Source organism: Pocillopora verrucosa, chromosome 9, assembly GCF_036669915.1.
Source record: "Pocillopora verrucosa isolate sample1 chromosome 9, ASM3666991v2, whole genome shotgun sequence".
NCBI lineage: Eukaryota > Metazoa > Cnidaria > Anthozoa > Scleractinia > Pocilloporidae > Pocillopora > Pocillopora verrucosa.
Window position 1 is genome coordinate 4,245,925 of NC_089320.1, and position 22,163 is coordinate 4,268,087.

Consider the following 22,163-nt stretch of genomic DNA (forward strand, 5'->3'; position numbering starts at 1 on the left):
GCCAAACAGCCAAGATCTTACATCATCAGATCCAGCAGTACAGGTACCACCTATCGAAGAACACGGGCCCAACTGAAACCAGACACAACTGCAGTGAGGGGAACACAATGCCAGCGGGTGGAAACCCCAGTATACCAAGGTTCTGAGATACCTCAGCAGAACTAGTCTTGCCCCAGTCAGTCACACACAGACATCGCACAAAAACGGTGCAGCCCCTCAGACCAGGATCTGGCGAAACAGTGCCACTGAACAACATCCCCCAGGGACCCTCAGACATAGCTGGAGGATATGTGACCAGATCTGGGAGGACTGTGACACCTGCACAAAGGCTGGATCTATAACAGTAGAGACACTAAAGAATAGACTTATAAGTATAAGCACAGGAGGGATATCCTTTCAACCAGTATTGTAATGTTCTGGAGATATGATAAGTTCCATTTTTTTTTTTGTGTTATTATTATTATTACATCGGTAGAAAGGGGGATGTCATATTACGTCATACCACGCGCTCCCATCGGACCTGTGGGAAAAAACGTGGTATCGGACCCGCCATTTTTGATTTCGCCCATGTTGTCATGTAGTAGCTGTTGCGTTATTGAATAAAGATTTTTAAATGGAAAAATTGTGACAGTCGCTGGCTGCTTTGTGAGCTCAACTTCTTCAGGCCACCAAACTGGTCTGCATGCTTCCTTCCCCCATCCAGGCTCAGATCTCCCTACATGAAAATACACCATATAAATTCTGCAAATCTACAGGAAAATTGACAGTGGGTGCTTAAATTTTTACAGTTAACAGCTGCATTGCTATTCAATTTAGCACTTTAAAAGAACAAAATCGTGGGTTGTATGATTAGAATAGAAATTGTATAGCCTTTTAAGTATATTAGCCCCAAAACTGTTTGCATTTGTGAAAAACGAACCACTTATCCAGTTTGCTTTCTTTTTTGTGTCTTTTGTGTCTTTATTGTTCAAAAGATAAAATTACATATCTTATGTTACATTAAAAAAAGGATGTAAATAAGCTTTAGGTGTATCTAAATAAGATAAGTATATACGTGGAAACAAATACAAAAGTCTAATACAGGAAGTACACTTTTACAAAGCTACATTGTACTTAAAAAAAACAATTCTATTAAAAAATGTATTCTTAAAATTTTTTGTGCGAATAGCGGGCATGACAGGGGATTTATTTCTCAAATTATACCTTGTGATCTTGGTCTCAGGGAAGTAGGCTCTGAGAGGATGGCTCAGGATAGTTGAAACCTTGCGACAAATTTTGTGATCTTGCGTTTTAAGTAAGTAAGTGATTGAACGTGTTGAACGTGATAATTTATTCCATTTGAATGATAGTTTTGTTTGAATGTGTAATTGTTGACCCACCACCCCCCCCCCCCCCCCACGTTTCCCTCAGCTTCTGCTGCTCCCAGTTCTGCTTCCCCTGTAGTTAGTAGCTTTATACTTTTCAAAGAGCATTAGGCTAATTTTCAGATGATGAAGCTGTTAACAGGCCTGTAAATTATTCTTTTTCATGATTTCCCAATGACATTGTGAGACAACAGTTTTTTGAGAATTATGAGTCACCTGTGAATACCAAAGTGAAACCAGCCCCCTGTTCCTCTTCCTAACCAACTTCCTCCCCAAGTTGGTGGAGTTTAGGAGTATTTCAGTTTTCCAGTTTTCTCTGGGAAATAGATATGCTTGGTGGTATGTCTACAGAAAGGCAGGGAATCTTTAAGAGTTTAGTCTTACCATAGTGCCCCATAGTGTCAGAAGTACATTCATGCAAATGATGATTCCAATTGTGGCACAGTGTGTCATACTAAGGAGTGTTGTTATGATAGTTAAATATTTAGCATACCATTTTACCCTCTGCTTGATTTTAACCATAGGTAGTGGTTTAAGATTTTTGTTTCCTTAAAGAAAAATACCAAAGAAGAATAAAAAATGAGAAAAAAAAATTGAAAATGTGAAGAAAGGAAATACAGAATACCATAGTCAGGAAGTCACTTTTATAGCATTTATCTTTGTTAGCCATGAGTATATGATAGTTGTGTTTTAGGTCTTAATTTGTTGGATGGGCCTCCCATTAAATTGTAGGGATAGTGAAAGGCAAAATTATTCACTTGGTAAAACTTCAAGTACTGTCCCTGAGCTGAAACACCCCTTATTTTTGTCCAAAATACTCTTTCACTGTTGATATTAGTTACTGACAAGGACATACTTAAACATAGGCATGCTATGCGTAAGTGAAGGAGTGTTACACGAAACATGTTTTAACTTCTAAATGGTAGAAAAAAATTCCCTGATCACCTTTCTAACCTCCTAATAGCAATGAAGTTCTTAGAAAATTAACTATGACACTGGGTAGATGAGTTCATAATTCTTTGTTAATGCTATTCTTGGTGTTTATCAATGTTAGTTTGATTCCATTGCAACATATGACAGTACCCTAATTTCATGATGTGATTGGCATGAGGGACAATACTGTGACACTCTGATTGGTTAAAGCACAGTGGGCTACAAAGAAAATTGAATGTTTTTAGAACCAAAGTTAAAACCATATCCTTGTACTATTTCCAGATTTTCACATTTCCAGACTACCAACTTAAGATACATCCAACTAAGCTAAGGAATTATTGGTATATTTCCAGAATTCCACATTTCCAGACTACTGAGATAAATGTAAGTTAAAAACTAATTTGTATATTTCTAGATGTACCAAGTTAAAATGCTTGTGAGTAAGCTAATTGACATATCACATATTTTAACACATTTTCCTCTAAGGTGATGAATTTGATGTGCAGCACATTCCATGTGATGACATGTTCTGTGCTCTTCTACCCCAAGTTAAAGCCCAATTTGTTTATATTGAGACACAGAACTCTTAACAATAATTGCAGATGAGCATGTCTTAATCCTTTACTTCCCTGAAGTGATTAACATGTAGCTTCTCCTTGTTGTATCCATAAGGTAATGAGAATACCTTCAAGTTTTTATCTTGATCTAACCTCAAATTCTTGTAATTAATTTACAATGAAATGTATGGCAGCTGAAGGGGGAAGTAGCAATCAGTCCTTGGAAGTTAATGGGTTATAAGCTTCAGAGAACAGAAAGCATTATGGTTATAAATGTTTTGAATACTAAAGATTAAAATTGTTAGTAGCTGACAGATTCACGTGTTTCATGTAAATAGGGTATTGAATATTTGTTAACTTGTGAAAGAAACTTGATTAAAAATAGGGTCAAGCAATTTTTCATTGTGTGTTAACCCTTTAAGCCTTCACTCCCATGAGTGACCAAGACAGAATTTCTCCTTACAATATCAATACAATATCAAGCAGACAAGTGATGGGATTCGAGAAAATATCAGCTAGGGAAGGGGATTATTAGTTGATCCAATACCGAATTCTCCAAACTAAACATGCATATTATGAAAAACTAAACATGATTGTGTATGATGAAAATTTGGACCAGAATTTTCAATATCTGGTTGGGCATTTATTTGAGGTAATAAGCTATTTTCATTTAATTTTTTAAAGATGTTTTATTGCTGGTTTAAGACAGGGTTGGAATTTTGGTCTAGGTTTAAAATAGGGTTGGAATATTTTGTATTTCAACCTAAGGTAGGGCAATAGTTGATTTTAAGAAGGGTGCTCTCTCTGCTAAAGAGAAGGCACTACTGGAAAAAAGCCTCTATTTGAGCTGATCATGTTTCTCAGATAAATTATTTATAGTTTCCTGTGATATTGAGAAGGCTTTACCAACCCCCCCTTCCCCCACCCCACCCTCATTGCCTTCCTTTGTCCAATTATTTTTTTTGTTTCGAAACTTATTGTAAAGCTCTTTACTCTGTCTGATATGTCTAACCATAGGGGCCGAATTGACAGCAACACAAAGATAAATCTGCTTACATGATTTATTCAACAATCATCTGATAAACTTAGGAGTTCTGCTTTTATCTACAAATACTAGTCAGTGAAATCTCAACTGTCAGAGTTTTTCAATTTATCATGATAATAGTAACAGGCAAAAAATATGTGCAAAAACACTCCAATATTTAAAGCTACTGCATACACCTTAAAAAAATTGTGTAACGTAAATAAATGTCTCACACCACTAACCTACAATAAAGTCTTTTGTCTTTGAAAAGTAATGGGTTTCCTTATTTACAATTTGTTTACAATTTCATCAGCAGACAGTATGAAACTACTCGAACCGGATCGCTTTGATCGAAAAAAAAAAAAACAAACAAAAAAAAAAAAAAGAAACCCTAGGAAGCGATCTGTATCGTATTTACTCATCTGATCCGCCTATAATCTCTAAAAGAACTTCAATAAACTAAACAGAAAACTATTTCTTATGACAGACAAAGTGGTCAAATCATACAGAAGCAACAGTAAATTTAAGATCGAAATAAACCAATCATAAAATGATAAAGTTTCCTGAGAGGTCCGAGTTTGTTTGTTTTCTATGCAGTAAGTTTTGTGTTTTAACTTCAATGTTAATTGGTTCGTTTACAAAAAAAAAAGACACTTTGACATCCTTTGTTCTCAATAAACATGTTCATTGGTTCATTTTTCTTCATTTCGATCCGGTTCAAATAATCTCTCTGCTCTGAGCGCTTCACAAACTTTGTTTTCTTTCGTTCATTCACGATTTTAGTGGTTGTGTTGTAATTGTCACTGAGCTGGTTGCCTCACATTTTGAATTGTAAGTGATTATTTAACTTTTTTTTCCAGATTAAGCAATTATTTGTGAATTGGCGATGTTAGATAATAAGGCGACAGTTAGACTGACTATTGCTAAGTAAATTCTCTGCGTGTTGTTTACCTGCTTCTGTGATGTTATTTGCTGTGAGGTTAACGTGCGTAGCTGACAGTTGTTGTTGTTGATGGCTTCAGCCAAGTGCTGTGCTCCAATGTCTGAGATGTTATTTATTGAGTGATGCGAGGTTTAACGTGCGTAGCTGACAGTTGTTGTTGTTGATGGCTTCAGCCAAGTGCTGTGCTCCAATGTCTGAGATTTTATTTCCTGTGAGGTCTAACGTGCGTAGCTGACAGTTGTTGTTGTTGATGGCTTCAGCCAAGTGCTGTGCTCATGTCTGAGATTTTATTTCTGTGAGGTCTAACGTGCGTAGCTGACAGTTGTTGTTGTTGATGGCTTCAGCCAAGTGCTGTGCTCCAATGTCTGAGATGTTATTTCTGTTTAACGTGCGTAGCTGAGGTTTAACGTGCGTAGCTGACAGTTGTTGTTGTTGATGGCTTCAGCCAAGTGCTGTGCTCCAATGTGTGAGATGTTATTTCTGAGAGGTAACGTGCGTAGCTGACAGTTGTTGTTGTGTTGATGGCTTCAGCCAAGTGCTGTGCTCCAATGTCTGAGATGTTATTCTTGTGAGTTCTAACGTGCGTAGCTGACAGTTTTGTTGTTGATGGCTTCAGCCAAGTGCTGTGCTCCAATGTCTGAGATGTTATTTTTAGGAGGTCTAACATGCGTAGCTGACAGTTGTTGTTGTTGATGGCTTTAGCCAAGTGCTGTGCTCCAATGTCTGAGATGTTATTTGCTGAGAGTTCTAACGTGCGTAGCTGACAGTTGTTGTTGTTGATGGCTTCAGCCAAGTGCTGTGCTCCAATGTCTGAGATGTTATTTCCGTAGAGGTTTAACATGCGTAGCTGACAGTTGTTGTTGTTGATGGCTTCAGCTAAATACTTTGCTCCTTCGTCTGTCAATTGATTCCATGTGAGGTTTAACCAGCTCAGTTGAGATTTACTACATTTTAACAACTTACAAATTTCAAAACAACCTAATGGACCAAAGTTATTGTGGGTCAAATCTAAATGTGAAATTTGTTGAACATTCTTAATTACAGTAACTACTGAAGCACAATCAACAGGTGTGAGTTGACAACGATTAAACTTTACAAAATTAAAGTTAATTTGTTGTAGAACTATTCCTCCATCTCACTACTTTCGTTAATGCATTTAAATAATGTCACTGCTAAATGTTTTTGTCTCTAGTCGGCAACAAGTTACTTTCGTTGGCTCCATATCCTCTGTCCACTCTTCGTTGTACAACTCGCTTTCTTCCTCTTCAGTTTCCACAGGAAGAAGGTCTGTGATGATTTCGCTCGGTAGGTTTTCTTTCTCGTTCATTAGTCCTGCTAGAAACTGAAAAACCAGCTGCCATTTGCCGTCCGCGATGTTCGTAGAAACAAAGTTCCTCAGTTCTGTTTCATCCATGTTTGCTAGGTGCCTCGCAGCGAAAAACTCTTGCATTGTTAAATGAATGAAACAGAATTGTTGTTCACGTTTTAGCGGGGTAGTTTCACGGTCGGGTAAGCGGTGAAAAAGAGCGCTGCCTTCCAATCCGCGTACTTCGTTTCCCCCGAAGACCAGCCTTCCTTCTTTAATTCCTTCAAATGCCATTTTTTCAAGTTTCTCGAATTTCTTTTCCATGTTAGGGGGCAAATTATCTGATTCAAAATCTTCGCGAGTGAAATTCTTGCCGCGGAATTCTTCGTTGTGTCTTAAGTAAAATATTTTCACTGCTTTCTTGTAAATATCTGTTAATTTCGTTGGTAGACTTAGACTTTTAGAACCGTAGAACTTCGTCATTTGAAAGAGAGTTGAGCAAATGATGAAGCAACTCGCAGGAATGTAGCATAGAGAGAGAATGTTCCTGTTGCCGCCGATGTGTCGCCATATTGTTTTGCCCGCATGCTTGTCCTCCTCAGCAAATTTGGTTACGTACTCTTCGACTTGTTCAGATGAGAAGCCGAGGATCTCGAAGACTTTGTCGAAATTAACACGCTCGATGCATGACAAAGCTGTAGGTCTTGTGGTTGTCAAAACGGCAGCTCCGTTGAGAAGTTTCCCAGTCGCGAGTTTCTCGTATAGAGCATACAAGGGCATCTTCTCGTCTGCGCGGTTTTTAAATTGAGGCTCGAAGTTTTCCTCGCCGATCTTTGACTTATGTTTAAATTCATCGATTCCGTCGAAAATCAGGAGAACTCTTTGGGGGTTCTGACGATGTGAGCAGTTCCCGGAGGCTAAGGTCGGTTGCCGCGTTGAATGCTCTGAATTTGATGAAGAAAGCAGCATCGAAATGGATTTTATCATCAGATGATTCATGGAATACTTTGTTAAATGCCCAGTCTCTGAGGAGTTTGCTACAGCAAAGTGTCTTTCCGATTCCGGGACGACCAATAATCAAAACGTTTTTGTTTTCGTGGTTAAGAATGTCATGCGGCCCTTTTGGTGTTGTGTTTTCCCCACCCGATCTGGTGTAGACTTCGAGTTTCTGCCGTCTGTCTCCAGTAAAGTCATAATTAGCCATGTCTGGAACAACGACAAGGTTTGTGTAAATCTGATCCAGAGTCAAATGTTTAGCTGGGCGTCCTTCACCGGGAGTACTTGAAAAAGGCGACCGGAGTTGGGGAGGTTGATTTGTCTCTTCTTTAATAATTTTCTTTGTATTCTCGATGAATTCCTGAAGCGGTGGTTTTCGGATTTGATGAGACTTGCTTGACAGATGTGGGATGTTCGTTTCATGGTCTTTAGGTTCCTCTACCTGGTGTTGTTCTTGTGGGACGTTCGTTTCTTGCTCTGTTCTTTCTTCTTGAGGCTTGCTTGGCAGATGTGGGATGTTCGTTTCATGGTCTTTAATTTCCTCTACCTGGTGTTGTTCTTGTGGAACGTTCGTGTCTTGCTCTGTTCTTTCTTCTTGCTGCGGAGGTTCAGGTCTCGTGACAATTTTAGCATTTTGCGAGCTGGCATGGGAGGGATTCAGGTGAGCCTCTAGAAACTTGGAATTTTCCATGAAACTATCCTCTTTCCACGCTCGTAGCAAAATATGAACAGTTTCTAACAGAATGCCAAAGAGAAAAATTCCGTTCACGACAAGAACAGCGCGCATCCAGGAGTTTTTCTTAGTTGCTCGTTGATTATGACACTCGTACCAGACGCCAGTAGAATTCCTTGGCTGACTCCCTCCAGAGGTTAGATAACAAGGAAAGTTGGGGGGAAAGCCCAGAGGATAAAGAAACTGACTTTGTAGAACCATGAAGAGAACTTTTAAAAAAATCCTTGCGAAAAGTTGACAGCAGTAAGCGATAAACAGCTTTTTCCCAGAAAGTGCGTTTCTTTGGTCGCGCAACTGCCCCTCGAGATCACTGTTACGAGCGCTTCGCGACAGTTGATCAACTGTAGCGCTCGCTATTTGGGAGTAAATAACACAGACAGTTCCGATGAGGAAGAAATTCATGATCACGAAGGCATAGATAGGAACATCGTGTTTGTTATACTGCTTCTCGTATAACTCGAAACATCTTCCACGGACAAGGTCGATGTTTCTACTCTTCGCCACGTCACAGCGGAAATCATACCTGGATTCGCTGTTTTCTGCGTCTGCAAAAATGCCAAGAAAGATTACACCGATCAGGATCCAAACAACGACAGCGGCATGGCTAACTGTGTTAAACGTTTTTGGTTTAAGCAATTCCTTGAGATTATCCATTGTTAGCGTTTGTATTCTCACTGTTTTCGATCTGATGAAAATCGCATTATGTCGTAAGTTGAAATAATGAAAGTATGGTGACTTCCGGTCAGTCATTGCTACAGAATTCACAGTTTCATTATGGGAAGAGCTACAATTTTAATTCTTGACAAAGTTACAGCTGTCAGCTATGCAATGGTTTGTTTTCACCTGTCATCTTTTCTCGATCACTCAGGAAGCTGATATGGGAAACGGAGAGAGGAAACTCCCTAAACATATCTCTACTTAAGTGCAGAAATGCACGCGGTGACCGAAATGGCAGATTTGACGAAACTTTGTCAAACCGAGTGGTTGTTCATGGATTTGACGATTTTGACGAATTGTAGTTAAATTCGTCAGAGCGAAATCAGCTTGGCGGATTTAACGATTTTGACGAATTTTCGCCGTTTTTGTTACTGCACGCATTTCTAGACTTCTTTCGGAAACTGAAATGGACACGTGCTACAAGTGTCATTAATCCAAAACTATTTTTATAGAGGCTTTAAAAAGACAATCACAAGTATGGTGAAGGCTTTTGCTTTCTGACGCAAATTGGACGCTTAGTAGTGTAACCAGAAAAGATGTGACTCGTCGCTGCACAATCTCCTTCACCTTCCCCCTCTACCAAAGCCAAAGTAATTTTCTAACTAATTACGAGCGCCTCTAAACACGCCTTGGTTGTTCGACTGTTTCGATCGTTTTTTCCGATTGACTTGTGCGACTGCCAACTGTGATACAAAAGTGAAGACATAGGAGACATTCCCGTACGAAAATGAAACCACGGATCATTTCCAGCGTTAAAGGTTCTCTATTGTACTGCTTTTTAGAGATTTACATTGATGCAGAGTACCCCGTCCTTTATTTGTTTGTTTGGTTGGAATATTTACGCGCATCGATTAATTATTTTGATAAAAACAGCATTTTCCTTAAAGTCTTTTTAGTTTAAGGTAGCTGGAAAGAGTTTTCCGAAACACCTACTGACTGAATTGAAAGCGCTCAAAAACCAACACTTCCTCTTCGGTCTCCTCGCTTAGGTTGAACCAATTTCACAATTGTTGACTAAAGGATGGAAATAGTGTGCGTGACTTGACAATCGCTATTATTAGGCTAATGTTATTATACAATTTTTAGGGACTGTGTCAGAAATTCCTCGATCGATATCCTTGCAACTTCAAGATTTTCTTTTTTGCGATAACGCGCCACTGTTGGAAATTTTAACGACTTAAATCTAACCGTTTTAACGTTATGATGCTGCTAAGTTTACATTTGACTGATTTAAATCAATGTAAAGAAATCGAAAGATTCCTTTTCCTTTTTCGTTGGGTAAATTTTCAACATGTCCTCCTCTTTGTTTTATATCTGTTTGTTGCCAATTGGCGACTTTTGTCGAAATTTCAATCGCCAAATGTTGTCTCGCAATGGCGACCAAAATGGTCGGAGCTTGGGGAGCTGCGCTAGAGCCTGAAAGATGATAAATTGTAAAATGATATGGACAGTTGACAATCCTTGAAGTTTTATTTAGGTTTGTTTCTGATAAGAATGTGATAAGTGGAGTATGTTTTCCGGGAAATTTGTTTTCAAATTAAAACAATCGAAATAAAAGTATTAGATACCAAGTTTTGTCTGCATTCATAATTAATAGAGCTAAGCATTTGGTGTCATAAACAAACCACATTACCACAGTTTGAAATGGAAAACAAAACAAAACAGTTTTGGAAGTGCTTTTTTTTCTACTTGGCACCTTGTTTTTCTCTGAAGTCTCCAAAATACTTTGTTTGTGTCAACTACAACTTCAAAAGTTTCTATCTTCGCTTCCTTTGAGTTTGATTTTGGCTTCTTCGAAAGAGGAGAATAAATGAAACCTGAAGCGGACCTTTTGATTTGCTTGTCAGACTAGGAGACAAGTTGACAATGGATCGAAATCAAAATATTTGGATGGCATCGTTAAAAGTTGACAAGAATCGTAATTCATGCACACCCTTAAACCTGTTAAACCGCTGAGGAAGGAGGGCATCGGGGTCTATTAGCAACCGCAATCACTAAAAACACAACCGCAAAAAAATTAGATCAAAACCGAAAATCGCATGCACAAGAGCCTTAAATTTCCACATCCTAGTGATCAAAACGCTGATCGATCCGATGCAGTGGTGACAAGTGGAGCATACAGAGCTTTTTGCGGCTATTCGAGATCAGTGGAGACGCATATTTTCCGCTCAGATCGAAGAGAAACGGGACCCAAATAGTAAAAACCGAAGTTTTCTGGCACAAAGACCGAAAAACCAATCTTAAAAATAGCCAAAACCGCAAAACCGAAAACCCCAATACCCCAACCTGAAAGTGACTGGGATCTAATTTCTCCTTATAATATCACACCTGAATCAAACATTGAGGTCACAAGAATACAGAGAATTATCACCAAATAAAGCAGCTCTTGTTTGTTAAACAAATTCTCCTTACCAGCCCCTCAGAAAATGTATGACAAAAAGTTTGGAGAATATGTATACTGATGTTAGGGTGTAAAAAGGTAAACAAAATTAGCTGATGGGACTTCAAACACAAAGGCAGAGATCAGTTTGTTTTTGATTTTTTAAATCAACATCAATCTAATGGAGGAAACCACTAAATCTGGTCAAAATCAACTAAATAATGATTCAATACTAGTTAGTCTGTACACTTTTTCATAATTGAGCATTGTAATATTAATATAATCATGTTCAACTTTGACTTTTTGACCATAGTATTCATACAGTCAACTCTTCATTAAACATTGATGTCCTTCCTTCCATTCAGTTGTCATAGGGGAAATTTTATTTACAAATTTCATTCCTTTTTTTAAATGAATGATTTACTAATATGTTTTCTTTCCTCAGATTTTTCAGTGCGAGATTCCATCCTCTCCTCTAAACGATGCTGTTATTATCATGGGGAAAATTTTACATTCCTAATGAATAAAAAATATGCTAATTTGTACTGATCAGTTTTCCTACATTACATGACAGGTAGTAATATTTTTGGGGTGAAACATTAAGTCCTGATTAGTGTAAATTACTACAAAACTAAACATAAATTTGTTATATTATTGTACTCGTTTTGTGTTTGTGGTATGATTAAATCTAGAGTGAATATTCAAATTGGTTTCTTTAGTGAAATGAGAATTTGTGTGCTTATTTTTGAGCAATGAAACATTTTGATGTGAAGTGACCTCAAATATTTGTTTTCAATTGAAGGTGGAACAAATTGATTTTGTTATCACAGTTGTGTCTGTCTACTTGGTCCACTTGCATCAAAATTGCGTTTAAGCCTGTCAGGATCTCTGGATGCCATATTAGAAAAATCTCTGAATACATCTTTGAATGTAACATCACCTGAAACAAAAAAATGACAGCAGTTAGTCCTTTAATCCATGACAGTGACAAGGTTCTAATTTCTCTTTACAATCTATCCCTTAAATCAAATGTTCAAGTCACGAGAATGAAGGAAATTATCAGCAACTAACAAAGTTCTTCATGGTTTTACAAATTCTCCTTGTTAGACCCTTGGAAATGTATAGAGAACAGTATGGAGAATATGCATAATGATGTTGGGGTGTAAAGGGTTCACCTTTACACCCCTTTGAGTGATTGATGAGTAATTTCCCTCTGCAACTAATTGTAATCATGGATAAGTAGAGTGCATTTGATTTATGGTATCATAATATTTTTCATCATACTGCTTGCCCAGAAATATCCAGGGATAGTGGACTTTTGTTGTAGACAAACATGATGAACAATGCTGTGGTTGGATTGCATTGCTTGCCACTCCTTAAATTCACTGATAATTAAAACAAAAACAACAACAAACAAAACAAATCAGAAAGAAATAGATGGAGCACTCTTTAAAAGATCTTACCCTGGGCAATCTCATTATCTTCTCTCATTTCTTCATTCAGTCTTGCCAGTCTCAACCTATAACACAATTTAATTTTACACTGTCTAGTAAATGTTGACAAGTTAGAAATGGACCAAAAGTAGCTATATGTTTACCATAATAGATACCAAAATAACCTGACATCCAAAAACAAGGTGTAGATATAAAATTTACAATTCCTAACAATGATTATTTAACAAAAGAAGACAATGACTAAAGACTGCTGTGTGAATTCCAATTCCAATTTTTTGGATTCTTTCATTCACCTCTTAAAGGATAAATAAAAAAAACAGTTCCTAGGAACAGCATCATAATCAGACAACATCTACTGTTATATTGTATTTGTATACTTACAGAGTAACAATATCTGCAATTGTTAGTTTTAGTGCAATTGTAAGAGGGTCCTGAAATTAACCAAAGAAATTGATCAAAGAAACTTTCATGAGCACTGTTTTTAAAGCCACTTGTAACCTTTTATGCAACATCTACTGCTTCCTCTGTTTTCCAAGGGAATACAGATTAATTTGGAAGGAAGGTCTAGCAGTTCATGGGAGGTTGTCTCCAAGGGCTTTTTTCATGCATCACCACATTATGTTCACACTCACCTCTCCATTCTCATCAACATCATGCTGGTTACCTCCTCGCTTCAGGAACAAGAGGATAGGACTGAAAATAAAGGAGCAGTATTAATATAAGTGATGACAGATGATGCCACAGCTGGGTGAACTGTTTTAAGCCCTGGCCACACCACTGTATTGTGTTCTGGAGATAGACACTATGCTAAGGAAAGAACTGGTTGCTAAGAGCTACAGAAACTAGGTTTAAGTACACATAGTTATGGAACTTTTACTGGAACACGTGGTTGTAAGTCTTAAACTTACTAATATTCATACATTGATAATAACAACTTGAAGCAAGAAAGAAAAAGAAATAAAATGCTTTGCCTTACAGAAACAAGCAAGGTTCTTAATAGACTCACAAAGACTGCGGGAAATAGTGAAGGTCAGAACAAAAATGGTTCTAAAAAAATAGCCACAGGCCACAAATGATTGTGTTTTCCAATCTTCTAGGTGAGAGAAGTCACATAAAACGACTTCTGATCTGTAAGTTGGCTACTATTTTGAAAACCAGAAAAAACCCTAACAATATGAATAATGGAAAAGTCACTTTGCATGGTTTATAAAAGCCCTCATGAAAGGTAATAGAAATAAGTTAACTTTAAAGTTAAAGTTTAAGAACACACAATTATGGAATTTTTACTGAAACATGTGGTTGTAAGTCTTAACCTTACCAATATTCATATACTGATAATAACAACTTGAAGCAAGAAAGAAAAAGAAGTAGAATGCTTTGCATTACAGACACAAGCAAGGTTCTCAATACACTCACAATGACTGCAGAGAACATTGAAGGTAAGAGAGAAAATGGTTTTAATAGAATGTTATTTTTGATCAACTCACCCTGTCTGCCCAAGAAGTGCTGCATGATGAAGTGCACCTCTTCCCCTCTAGTCTTTCTGGTTTATTTTGGCTCCATTTTGTAAAAGGAATTCACAAGCTGTTAATGATCCCTTGAGGAAGAAAAATAACTATTTCATTAGAATTGATGACCCTTCCATGAAGGAATTGCAAGTACTCAGCATAGCAGACTACAGTCAATAGAAAGAGTCAAACCTACCCCAAAGACAGACTGGTGAAGTGCTGTTTTTCATTCATCTTCCTCATTTACCCAGTTCACTTTGGAACCTGAAAATTTTCCATAAACACTTTCATGACTTGTACATTTTTGAGGAAAGTGGAAAGTTACACACAGTTTGTGTGATTACTGTAAGTATCACTTTCCAGAAATGTATGTGCAGCCATTAAATAAACAATAAGTGCAGCATGTTCTTGTCTACCTTCTGCAAGTGATGCAGCCATAAGAGGAAGACTCTTCCATTCTGCTGCTTTGAAAAGTAACTGCAACAAAAACCCACAATTAAAACAAGCCACAAGCAATGTCATGTACCATTAAACTGTTGACCCCTGAGAGTGACCAGCATCTACTTTTTTCTTACAGTATCACCCATGAATCACACATTAACATCACAAGAATAAAGGACATGATCACCAACTAAAGAGGCACTGAATTGTTAAACAAATTCTCCTTGTTATCATGTCACTAAATGTATAGAGAACAGTATGGAGAATATGCATGCTGATGTTTGAGTGTAAAAGGTGAATAATCACCACTAAGTATCAACTTAATAAATCTCAGGACATTACAAAACAGCATATGATATAACAAATAAATAAATAGATAGCACAGATCTCTTTATTTGGTAATTTAAGGTGCATACCCTACTGGGATGAACTCTTTTCAACACAGCAATTGCTTTCTCCTTGTCCTCCTTCAGTCTTTTCTCCAGGTCACCATCGCCATTATTCTGCACTCTTTCAGAAATGGTTGCCTCGTGAGTCAGACCATCTTCACTTCTGGTTGAATCAAATGAACCTCCTCTATCTCTACCCTTGTCAGAAGACATAGCTACTCCAATGGAGGCTGCCCGTCGCCTCTCACTATCTCACCATGATGTTGATGGTGCACTAGTTCCCGGTCTGTCCTCATCATGTGAGTCACTGCTAGCAGTCTCATCACTGAGAAAATTTGAAGCAACATGTTCTAACGTTTCAGAGTCTTCACTTCCTACATCTGCGAGAGTATTTCAGCAGGGGCACTCATTCAGTTGTCCATCTTTGACTTTGACTTCATGGCAAGTTTCCTTTGGAAAAGTTTACTTTTTCAGAGTCTGTTCTCTCAAAGGCCAAATGTGTGCACCTTTCCTCATGGTGAACTTTCATTCTTGCAAGATTTCTAATGATCTCTTTGTCCAAAGTTTGACAGTTTTTTAGAAAGGTTTCCAGGGAAACAAACTTGTGCTGTACATATTTTAACTTCATCCAAGTCTCTCTTTCACCCCTTCAACAAAAATAATTTAATAATTATTTTTCAAATAATGTTATAAACTATAAAACTTTAGGAATTAATATTTAAAACAACAAACAGTACCTGCTACTTTGAGGAGTTGGTTTATTTGTATGGGAGTTGACTTTTGCTTCAAGAATTCCGTTGACTAATCATTTCCCGATTCTGTCATTAACTTAAAAACAAAACCTAAAATTACTACATAACATTCATTTATTTCTATTTTATCTGTACCTTTTCTCTAAAATTAAAAATATTCCATCACCAAGTCAGAGACTATGCCTTGATCACTTTAAGATGCAAGCCCATTTAAAATTATGCCAGAGCATTGTCCAGTACAACAGTTGCGAACTCAAAACATAGTGCTTACAAATAATAAAGGTATGCATCTTATGTTATCTTGACTTGCTCTGGTTCCCATGCATCAGGAGTCAATGAGCAAACTTTAAAGACATGTACACCCAAACTCCTGTTAAAACAAGCATTACCAAATTGAAGTAAAGAATTGACAAAATAATTTGCAAGCGTGCCAGAGTGGCCAGAAAAACCTGTCCTCAAAAAGCTCTAAAAGAAAATAAGGCAGAAAATCTGAGACAGGCCAAGCACAACTCACATCTCCCACCATTAGACTATACTACGTTTGACATACACTGTATAAGCAGACTACAACTAAGTAGCTATAAGAACGATGTGCAGCTTTCTGATAATTTCTGGAAGTTTCTCAAAATTTCTAGAATATGACAGCTTTATTCCAGAATCCTATTCTAGCTTCTTTCAAGAAAACATTTTCCAAGTTTTAAGTTCTTTCAAAAGCTGGAAATAGCTGGAATTTGACGCATGCACCAGCTGCTGCCAGAAATTGATAGCTTTTTCCAGTCTATATTTCTTGCAGGAAACTGGAATAAGCTAGAAATAGTTAACAACTAATTTACATTTAGCAAAACTGGGAGAAATTGTCAGCTTAGTCAGTTTCATTTTATTTTAAAGTCTTGAATAAGAAAATGAAAAGATGTACTTTACCTTATAGCTTGCCATACATAATAGATTCAAAGTTGTAAAACTTACACAACTATCATTGGCTCTGTTTTTTTTTTTAATTCTAGATCTACCTTTTCAAGATCAGTGGGATCTTTTCTTTTTTGTTAGAAGCGGTGATCAGTGATTTGATATTTACAATAATGTTTCTGGAAACCCTGAGTAATTAGATTAATCAGTTTTGGGCAGGTACACTTGATGTACAGTTATAAGTCACCTGTCATTGAAAAGTGGATTCTCAACATGCTGATTTTTTTTCATAATGCAAAGCCACTATTCAATACTTATTAGCAGATTTGTCTGATTATACAGTCATCTAATCAGTGACTAACATTGTTGGTTTTAAACAAGTTTCTCTTAATCAATTAAGAACTCCGACAAATTCTGTTCACCGCAGAGTTTTGAATAAGAAATTTACATAAGGGAATTTACACTAATGAAAATACAAGAAACAGCTGGAATAGATTGTTTCTGTTATCTTCCTGTTTGTGTTTAGTCCAAATTTTTCCGAAGAATGAACAATTGAGAGTCACATTGTGACTACCATTGACACCTTGAGAATGGTTGCTTTTGTCAGGCCTCATATTATGAAGAGTCAACTTTGCAGAGATACTTAACACTACAAGTACAATGATAAATAAGTAAATGACTCACTTTTTTGTTCATTACAAACAACTTTATCGACAATGACCACAGCAATTCGGAGCCCTAGCAACACACCAATCGTTTGGGTTGCCAGAAAAGTGAATGATTTCCTCAAGGATACAGTCCACAGCGATCGCGTACATAAGAGCCGTCGTTGCAGCGATCAACTGGTCAGCGATGAAATTCATCGGCATTTGGTAAACAAACATGGCGGATTGGCAGTTGTGGTTGCAACGGCCGCTTGCTTCACAAAAAATGCGAAGTGTGTCCAGGGAATCCTTTACTTTGTAGCGGAGGACTTTGTTACGAATTTTTTTTATTAACTTTGCAAGAAAGAGTGATGCTTGGACAGAATGGGCGTGAAGCGAACAAGAAGAATAACCATCTGGCAAACCTTGCCCCTGAAGAATTTCACACGTGTTTATTTTCGACCCATGCCAGATTGTGATATTTCTCGCCGACTTTGAAGTGACCACAGCTTTTCAATACGATCAAAGCAAAAGTCCCACCAGATTTGAATGTGGAAGCGTCTGTTCGCGGTGTGACATTCATATCTCCACGTGTTTTACCGTGATCGTCCTTGGCGTCCGTTTTAACTTTCAGTTTCGTCCTGTTCAGCTGAGTTCTGTTTAGTTTTGATTTCCGAAAATGCCAAAGCACAGGTACGTTGTTGTTGACTGGGGATCGTGGGGAGTGGAGGCGCAGAGTTCCTCGAAGATCATCGTTCGTGATCCCTTCAATGTGAGAGAAGGAGATGAATGTTCACTGCAAGGAACAGATCCAGCGACAAAGAGACCCATGTTGTTTCAGGGACATGTTCTTGCAGTATTTGGTGAGTTTATACACCCAGTATTTTTCTCAATTACATTGATTTTCGTTTTGAAGTGCTACAAATGCTTGGTAAACCCGTTTTCTTTCGAATTCCTTGGTTTGATCTTCGAATTGCGGTGATTTCGCCAACGAGTGATTTCGCCAACGTCACGTTCGCCAACGTCCTTGTTTGCTTCGCCAACGCGATGAATCGCTTGGCCAACGTCCTACTGGTCACTTCGCCAACGCCAAATGTCTAGTAATAACTTAGTAATAGCTTAGTAAAAAGGGTGCTTACTGATACTTCGGATGTAATGCTGATACTTGGGTCAGAACAATTTTAAGTTAATGCTAGTTTCGCTTGGCTGACTTCCAAACAATTTGCATATTTTTGACAGATCCAGAAAAAGCCGGCGTGTGAGCACTAACATCGCGGTAATTTAAAACTGTTGAATAACAAACTCCGATGGCTTCCAAATGTGTTCCAAAAATGTATAACTCAAAATTTTACTTGAAAAATGCGTTACGATGTGAATTAACGAGTTAACATTTTTCAGAAACAATCAGAGTTTGTTTTCCAGCCTTCAAAACGAGTCAGAAATAAAATATAACATGTATAATATCAACAACATTTTAATAACAATACATACTTTTATAAATATTTACAAGTGCAAAATATTTTAGTGGAAAACCTATTTACAAAATGCACGGATTTTAAGTAAGTTCATTTTAAGTAAGTTCACTGTCAGATGATATAAGAAACTAAATAACATTGGTCACGGTTCAGTTTTGGTCAGCGTAATGAGTTTTTTTTTACTTTTAGATGTCTTCTGTTAGGTGTAAGATAAGCAACAACAGTTGTATAAAAGAGAAATTAGATCCTCCATCAACTTATAATCCTGGCCCAGGTCTCTACTTTTTAGAGTATCAGAGTATATATAAGTAAATATAACTTACCAGTGTTACACATTCGATGGTTCCAGCGAAAACATCCATGGCACTGAACCGCTTGCTGCCGAGGCCATACCAGTTCGTGACAAACAATACAGTTTAAAATCTGCGCAGTAGCCATCCTGATAGAAAAAGCTGGAAATTGATACATTATCTATATCAACGCTTCTTTAAGGAGCATGAAAGAATTTTCTAGAAAACTCTAGAAATCTACATTTTGTAATAAGCTGGAAAAAACCTGATTTTATCCTATTTTGTGATTTCTGGAATAAGCTGGCAAATTCTGGCAGATTCTACCTTGATTAGCATGTTTCATTAACATTCTAGAATGGTCTAGAATTTTCCGGAGAGAAAACTGGCAAATTCTAGAAATTTCTTGAAATTTTCTAGAAATAACAAGAATATTCATGTCTTATTTTGCAAGGGACGTGAACGATGTTGCTGCTGAAACTTCGCAGCCTTGGTGTGTCACCATCAGCATTAGCATGGTTCAAAAGCTACCTCAGAGGAAGCACGTTCGTATCGGGAATATAGTCTCACAGTCTCTTCTAGTTGATTATGGCGTTCCACAGGGGTCCATTCTTGGCCCCTTCCTGTTCCCTGTTTATGTAAATGATTTGTTAACTGTGCCTAAACTCTGTCAAACTGCTTGTTATGTTGATGACTCAACTTTACTTGAAATTTAAAACTAATGAGTTATGTGACGCAGTCTCCACAGTTAACTCCGATTTAAGAGAAATTTGTCGGTGGTGCTGTCACAATTCACTGCTTATGAATCCAGATAAAACCAAACTTCTTGTGGTAGGCGTGCTGTAATTGCTACAACGATTACTTGACTTTACAAAAGCATTTTGTGGTAAACCAATATTACCAACACCTGTAGCAAAGGATCTTGGAGTGTTTCTAGATCAGTACCTCTCCTATAATGAACACATATGTACAACGGTTGCTAGTTGTATGAACAAACTGATCCAGATCAATAGAATTAAGCATTTATTTGATAAGGAAACGCTTTCGTTGATTATTAATAGTTTTGTTTTCAGCAGGCTTTTTTATTGCTCCTCAGTTTGGAGCAACACTTCGGCGATAAACATCCATAAGCTCCAGCTTGTTCAAAATTTTGCAGCCAGGATTATCTTAGGGCTTCGCAAATATGACTATATCTCTGCAGGTCTGAGATCACTTCGATGGCTAAATGTCAAACAAAGACTTATGGTCAATGATGCAGTTATGATGCATAAATGTCTTCAAGGACTGTCACTTAGCTACTTGTCGGACAAATTTTCAACTCAAGCTACTGTTCACAACAGGCAGACAAGATATAGAAACAGCCTCAATATTCCACATTGTAGAATCACTGCTGGTCAACGCGCCTTTTATTATCGTGGCGTGAAAATATGGAATAGCTTAAGCAAAGACCTAAAGGAAATAACAAATATTAAAGCTTTTAAGATGGCTTCAGACCTATGTTTTCTACTGAAACAGCTTTACTTGAGGCTACGAATGAATGGCTATGGAATATTGACAACAGTCTCTTAAATGGGGTGATATTCCTAGACTTGAAAAAAGCTTTTAATACCATGGATCATGCTGTCCTTCTGGGAAAGCTTAAACTCTATGGGGTCAGTTCTCAATCTCTAAACTAGTTCCAGTCCTATCTATCTGATCGAAAGCTACAAACGTTCATTGATGGAGCTCAATCTGATTTCTGTAATATAACATGTGGCATTCCACAGGGGTCTATTTTAGGCCCTCTCTTATTCACTATTTATATTAATGATCTCCCTTCATGTGATTTGTTTTCAAAACCCAGATTGTATGCAGATGATACTACCCTTACCACATCTGCAGAAGACCCATGGGTCCTTGAATATAAAATGAATTATGATATGAATTTAATCCAGTCATGGCTGTCAGCAAACAAATTAACTTCAAATGTGAAGAAGACTAAATACATGCTTATAGGGAGCCAATTTAAGTTATCCCAAATAAATAGTGACTTCACAATCAAAGTCAATAACACTCCCTTAGAAAGAGTAATTGAACATAAAACCCTTGGAGTTCAAATTTCTGAATCTTTAAGCTGGCGCCCACACATTCATATCATTTCAAAGAAAATATCCGCTGCTATTGCTATCTTGAGACATGTAAGTAATTTTATACCACTTGATACTAGAGTGAATATGTATAATGCACTGGTGATGCCATATTTTAATTACTGTAGTGCCGTATGGGGTAATATCAATAAGGGACTAGCAGACAATCTTCAAAAGCCGCAGAATAGGGCTGCTAGAATTCTCACCTTTTCTAACTATGATGTTCGCTCAAGTGTTTTGTTGAATGAGCTTGGCTTGGAAAGGCTAGAACATGTAAGACTTAAACAGTTGGCTGTGACAATGTATAAAATACATAATAATCTTTCCCCATCGTATCTGAGGCGGATCTTTACCAACACCTCAAATGTACACTCACACAATCTTAGAAATTCTGAGCTAAATTATTATGTCCCCAGACCCAGAACTGAGTCTGCAAAAGGGAGCCTACACTACAGAGGATCTGTTCTGTGGAATAGGATTCCTTCTGAGATTAAAAAACTGCCCAGTTTGAATGTTTTTAAAACTTCGTTTCATGGGAAAGATTTCTCTGATACACCATTGTAACTCTTATTATTCATGATATAAGTTTTTGTATTTTTAACATTATAGTAAATAGTTCCTTGTTACTCATTATATAAGTTTTTGTTTTTGTTTTTGTATGTTTAACATTATAGTCAATAGTTCTTAAAATATTTTAGTATAACTTAAACACGATTCCTAGGAAGACCATGTAAAATGATATGATTTCGTGTATAAATAAAGATTGATGATGATGATGACGTTTAATCAAAGACCTGACTTGTGACATGAACTAGGTTAGATGATAATCATTGTATATAGTTATCATTTAGTTATCCTAGCAGATAGTTTTTACATAGTATTTTTATCAATTAGTGATATGATTAATTATTCATTTAGTTATCCTTGTAGATATTTTTACATTACATTTTATCAATTAGGGATGCAATTAATTCATTCATTTATCTATTTAATTTTCTTTTTAATATTGATGCTAAAAAGCCCTTTTTAGGGACGCTCAATAAAGTGTATGTATGTATGTAACAATTAAATTACAGCAAAAGTACTTTTGACACATTTAAACAGCCACCATCTGTGTTCTGTGTGCTTAATACATCTACTCTTTAAAGAAGGACACTTCCACCCCGCGTGTATATCCAATAGGTCACCTGGAATACGTCCGTAAGCGGGGTTGGAGGCGGCACCAGAC

At 37.2% G+C, this 22,163-nt stretch overlaps 1 protein-coding gene, 1 long non-coding RNA gene and 2 pseudogenes across 2 annotated transcripts in view; 1 reads left to right on the plus strand and 3 right to left on the minus strand.

Moving 5' to 3' along the window:
* The window catches only part of LOC131786192 (uncharacterized), a 164,809-nt gene that overhangs the window by 118,690 nt on the left and 23,956 nt on the right, over positions 1 to 22,163 (minus strand). The gene's annotated exons all lie outside the window — the stretch shown is intronic.
* Positions 1 to 22,163, plus strand: part of LOC131786188 (uncharacterized) — a 71,295-nt gene that overhangs the window by 17,763 nt on the left and 31,369 nt on the right. The window lies entirely within an intron of this gene.
* Positions 4,750 to 8,562, minus strand: LOC136283395 (nucleotide-binding oligomerization domain-containing protein 1-like; annotated as a pseudogene).
* Positions 12,403 to 15,550, minus strand: LOC136276933 (arf-GAP with coiled-coil, ANK repeat and PH domain-containing protein 3-like; annotated as a pseudogene).